This window comes from Arvicanthis niloticus, chromosome X, assembly GCF_011762505.2.
Source record: "Arvicanthis niloticus isolate mArvNil1 chromosome X, mArvNil1.pat.X, whole genome shotgun sequence".
Lineage (NCBI taxonomy): Eukaryota > Metazoa > Chordata > Mammalia > Rodentia > Muridae > Arvicanthis > Arvicanthis niloticus.
In genome coordinates this window covers 263,765-269,647 of record NC_047679.1, presented here as the reverse complement: position 1 = coordinate 269,647, position 5,883 = coordinate 263,765, and the positions used below count along the sequence as shown (strand labels likewise).

The 5,883-nt window shown below is 41.1% G+C and overlaps 1 pseudogene; it reads right to left on the bottom strand.

The window, feature by feature from the left end:
* Positions 1 to 502: 502 nt before the first annotated feature.
* Positions 503 to 1,067, bottom strand: LOC117694544 (tumor suppressor candidate 2 pseudogene; annotated as a pseudogene).
* Between the last annotated feature and the right edge of the window lie 4,816 nt (positions 1,068 to 5,883).

Sequence of the window (5,883 nt, the reverse complement as noted above, 5' to 3'; positions counted from 1 at the left end):
GTGAAAGGAGAAGCCTCCCACACTGGTCCTCATTCTTATTTAACAGACAGCCAAGTGTCCAGCTTAGAGTGGGAGCGCGTGGCAGGTAGGCAGGAAGGATGAGGCTGGTACAGATCTCCAGGCTGTCCGATACAGGAGGAATCGAGGTAGCAAACGGCTGAAATGCTCTACTAGGGGTGAGGGGAGTGAGGGGAAAGAAGTTCCCACTTGGGTAGAGCCCCTACAGCCCAGGGGCCGGAAGAAGGCAGACTCTGCTTGTAAAGTGCTGTAGCTTCTGTAAGGGCCGGGCCCTAGGCAAGCTTGGAAGAAAGCTGGTCAGGCAAGTAACTAGGAACCAGGCCTTCCTGACCAGCGTGTGTCCTGCCATGCTTCTTGCTGAAGTGGCTGGGGGAGACAGGCTGATAATTCTGTTATTAGCCCTCACCAGCCACCAACCACTTATTGTTCAGACATAAACCAATACCAGTTAACACTGAGGGACTGTCCCTCTTACAACTGAAGGTTCTGGGCCAACGGAGTTTAGTTTATTCAGGGTTGTGGCACCAGCCTGGACTCCTGAATGGAAGCTACACCTTGATCCTGGGAGTTTCTTGCTGGGGCAGTGGGTGCTTGTGTCTGCCATGCCACAGGCTCATACTTCACAGAGAACCACAGGGAAATCCACATGGATTCGGGGAGGATCCAGCTTCACGATGCCCTGAGGAATCAGATTCTTATGTACCCGCCTCAGCTTGGCTCGCTTCTGCCCATTCTTGGTGGGGATTGTCTCCTCATAGAATTCGTGAGCCAGATCCTCATCTTCATCATAGAACATGGAGCCGCAGCGCGTGAATACGAAGGGAGGCACTGCTCGGGCTGGAGACCGCACCAAAGACTGCTCAGCGCCTGCCGCGTCTGGGCCGCCACCCCCCCCACCCCCCCCCCCCCCCCCCCAGTAGAGGCAAAGGGCCAGAGGCCCCGAGCTTTGGAGCCGCTGGCGCCCATGTCAGCGCCGCCAGCGCATGGCGGACCCGGCGGCCGCTCCGCTCTCACAGTGCGGCGGGCGCAACCATGCCCTGCCCCAGCTTCCACTCATGTGATTTTTTTTTTTTTTTTTTTTTTTTTTTTTGAAAAGTAAGTCTCAGTTTGAAAAAAAAAAGTTAAAGTCAAACATATTAATCTTGAAAACACGATTTACTTGGTCTGTTCTTTGCCCTTCTTAAATTCTGGTCTTTTTTTTTTTTTTTTCTTTTATTTGGGAAGATTAATGACATAATCTTTCAGATGTGAGGAATCACATTAAGAAAATGTATAAGGAAAAACTGCACATAATCGGCCCTTCAACACTTTGGCTTTGAATGGAGCGGCTCACCAGGCTCTATCCCACCAAAACAGGAGGATTTATTGTCAGTTTCTAGAGGGAGGAGAAATGCTCTCTAAGTCATTTAATGGTTTATTTGTTGAGTGAAAAGATGTTGTATTTATTTTTGTAACCAAAATTTTTGTTGGGCATTCAGTGTGAATAACTCTTCACCCACACACTTCCAAATTACAGCAATTAAACTCATTGTTTAACCCACAAAGAAACAAACATGACAGTAGAAAGCAGATTAGCTTTGAGGAAAAGGACATCACCATGAATGGGAAGCATTCATTTGAGGATAACAGATATAGAATTTGTTAAAGTTACCTTATATACATATTTTAAGATGACATACGGAAACTTGATACTAAGAATAAATAATATATGCTCAAAATTAGAACAAAAGAAACTACATGAGAAGATACTAATCTCTAAGAACTAAAGAAACATTACTGACAAAATCTACATGCATCCTTAACATTTAAATATTCTGAAGAAGGCAGCATGAGAAGGAAGTAACTCATACAGTGTCGAAGGCATGCAACACAGGAAGGGCTCAGAAATGACTGCATATCCAAGTGAAAGCAAGTCTGTCTCAGAGATACAGTAGATGGCAACAGTTTAGAGAAATCAATGGGAAAACAACAAGTCATTTTCCTGGTTCTATTCAATAGTGTGGTCTGGGTGTATGGCTTGGACTCTGTACAAACACAGGATGTAAAAAGCTGCCAGTATCATCTCAGAGGTTAGAATAGGACTTTACAACAATGCTCTGATATGTTCTTCATCTAAAAGCCATGTGGCACAGGGAAAGTTTTCTACATGTCCTGAGATTCACATTCTTAGTTGAAAGGATGCAATTAAAGACTCACTACTGTTCATAAACTCTTTAAAGCTTTCCACTGAATTTAGATGTTTCTTACACCCTCTCTATTGTTCACATAGTTATCATCACAGGATAACTTGAAATGTTTGCCCTGCCCCATGTATTATAATACAACATTTTCTTTACAAAACATGGTAATACAATATGGATAGGAGAATCTTCTATTAGGGGAAGAGACAAGTAATGTGCTCCTGCCAATGTATGGGGAAGAAGTTCATAGTTGAAATGGCTTTTGGACAGCAATTACTGATATTGTAAAGCAAGATATCAGACTAGAGCATGGAGAAGGCCAATAGTACTGTGCATGGAAAGAGCCTTCTGCTTGTCTGATAAAATGGGGAATGAACACTTTCAACGTGGAACTATCCCTATATTAGCAATCTTTCCATACCTTCCCAATTTTTCCACCACCTAATCCATCCCCATTCCCCAGGATCAGCTCTCAATACCCCAAACATTTTACCTGAAACCCCAAGTTACCACACCTATCAGCATCCCAGAAGAATATCATACCAGGTAACATATAGCTAACACACTCTCCCAAGTACCAGAGAAGCAGAAACCAAGAAATAAAAAGACCCATCCAAAAACACAATGCCAGATATGAACACCTATAATTACAATCTTTCCAATCCCAGATGCCTAGATGCTAGCTTAAAAATATGGTAACTGCCAGGACAATAAAGCCAGGCAACCCTGTGGTGACAGCAGGCCCTGAACATTCCAACATAGCTGAAGCACAAGTAAAAAAGCTTAAATAACCTTTATGAATATGACAGAAATTTTTAAAGAGGAAAAGTAAAACCCTTAAAGAAATCTATGAAAACACAGAGTGGAAGGGAATGAATAAAACAGTTCAAGGTTTGCAAATGAAGTTAAAATCAATAAAGAAAACTCAAACTAATATAAATCTGGAAACAAAAATTAAGGAACTTGAATAGGAAGCTCAAAGACAAGCCTGGACAACAGAACACAAGAGATGGAAGAGAATCCCAGCTATTGAAGACATGATAGAAGGAATGGTTGCCTCCAACAAAATGTTAAATATGAAAAACCCAGACACAAGGGAGGGGCCTTACATGAAATGCCCTATAGTGGGGAGAGAGAACTTGTAGAGTCCCCCTCCAGTAGAAAGACAGGGCATCAAGTGGAAGGATGGGGCTGCCATCCTACAGTCAAAAATTCTGATCCATAATTGTTCTTGTTTGAAAGAACTGCAGGGTCAAAAATGGAGAGGAGCCTGAGGGAAAGAAGGTCCAGTGACAGGCCCAAATTGGGATCCAGCTCAAGGGGAGGCCCCAAGGTCTGACACTATTACTGATACTATGGTGTGCTTATAAAAAGGGGCCTATCATGACTGCCCTCTGAAAGGCCCAACAAGCAGCTGAAAGAGTCAGGTGCAGATATTAACACCCAGTGAAGGGACAGAAGCTGGTGATATCTTTGGTTGAATTAGGGAAAAAGTGGTAGAAGCTGAGGAGGGTGACCCCTTAGGAAGACCAGCAGTCTCAACTAACCTGGATCCTGAAGATTGCTCAGACACTGAGCCATCAACCAGGCAGCATACATCAGCTGATATGAGGCCCCCAACACATATACAGTAGAGGACTGCAGGGTCTTGACTCAGTGAGAGAAAATGAACTCAGACCACATAAAAACCCAACAAAGAAAGAGAATTACAGATCAATTTCATTTATGAACACAGATGTAAAAATTCTCAATAAAATAATTGTAAAGCGAATCCAAGAAAACATTGATGAGAAGATAGGTTTGTCATCCCAGAAGAGATGCAGGAATGGTTCAATTCAATTAATGCAACCCACTGTATAAACAAACTGAAAGGGGAAAACCACATAATCATCTTATTGGATACAGAAAAGGCTTTTAACAAAACTCAGCGTTCCTTCATGATCGAAGTCCTGGAGATATCAGGAATACAAGACTATACCTCAATACAATAAAGGCAGTTAACAGCAAGTCCATAGCCAACATCACCTTAAGTGGAGAGAAACTCAAAGAAATTCCACTAAAATCAGGAACATGATAATTTGTTCACTCTTCATTATCTATTCCATATAGGACTTGAAGTATTATCTAGAACAATAAGACAACCGAAGGAGATCAAGGGAAAACAAATCAGAAAGAAAAATTCAAAGTATCTTTATGTGCAGAATGTCTGAAAAGTAGCAAATATTTTTCACTTCTGAGACATGCCTACAATTTCTACAATCCTGGTACTTATAAAATGGAAAAGTTGTGAGTATTGGTTTTACTCCATTGCACACAATGTCAATGTTATTCTCATTGTGTGCCACTCACTAGGCACAGCTGTCACCATTTGTGGTCCATTCCATAAACATTCCTCTTACTGAGTTGCAAGTTCTTATTAGCATATTTCTCCTATTTCAAACACTGGTCTGACTCTGCTCAAGCACTTTATAACCACTGAATTTAATTTGTGCCGGACCCTCTGTGAGAATTGCTCTTGGTCTGCTTAGAATTCTTTGAGAATTTTCTTTGTGTTTAATACCCCTTAGTGTTTTCCTTACTGTGTTATCTGTTGTCCTGAACTATATTAGGACTCACACACTATCAGTCATTTTCTGCAATGAACTGTACAACCCTTGACCAAATGTGAATTATTCTCTCTCCTTCCCCTTCTTTTTCTCTCTTTCCATTCCCTCCCCTTCTCCTTCTCTTTCTCACACAGCGAGACAGAGTGAGGGAAATAAGAATAACCATTGTAAACAACGGTTACCTGCCTTTATCCATTAGAAAGATATATGGGTTAGTTCCCCTTGTTATATTCACTAGTAAGCATGTGTAGCATAGAGGAAACTTCCATCCTCCAGTGGCCCTCAGTCAATGATACCTAATACATGTTTTTAAAAGTTTTCTAGTTATTGCTTTCCTAGTTATTGTTTCTTCTATGATACTAGAGTATTCATTTGTGACTAAGTTTTAGAAAACAAATTGATGACACACAACAAACACACAAACACCCAATGAACAAGAATTGAGTTCAGGAGTGCAACAATGTCCTATATGTACCAAACATCATTTTTTAAATATATTTTTTCATTTATTAGATATTTTATTTACACTTCAGATGCCATCCCCTTTCCCCATTCTCCCCCCTTAGAAAACCCCTATCCCATGCCCCCTTTTCCTTTTTGCATTTATACTTTTTTAAAAAACCAAACATCATTTTAATTGACAAAGAAGTCAAAGGTCTCTCCTTAAGTGGAGGTATTATTCCAATGAAAGGTGTTTTCAACATGCCTGTTGATAGAGTTCACGTCTTTGGCATGATTCGACAACAGATGGTCTTACTTTCTCACCTTTGCTGTCAGAATAATCCCATGGTTCAGAAACTGAAATAATCCCACTGGGATTTGTGACAATAGGCAGATAAAGGAAATAACTCGTAATATACAGGAGCCATAAATGGCCTGGACAGAGAACCATTAACATTGCCAGGCATGGTTTACATCTCATGGAGCAAACCTCAATTCCAATAAAAAAAAATGGTTGTTTAATTCAATAAAATTTATGCCATTGTTGCCTGAGTTGGTTGATCTTTCAGGCAGCAACCTGGCTATTCCAGTATCTACTGCACTGTTGAAAAGCATGTATTTATATACATCTAGGCTTC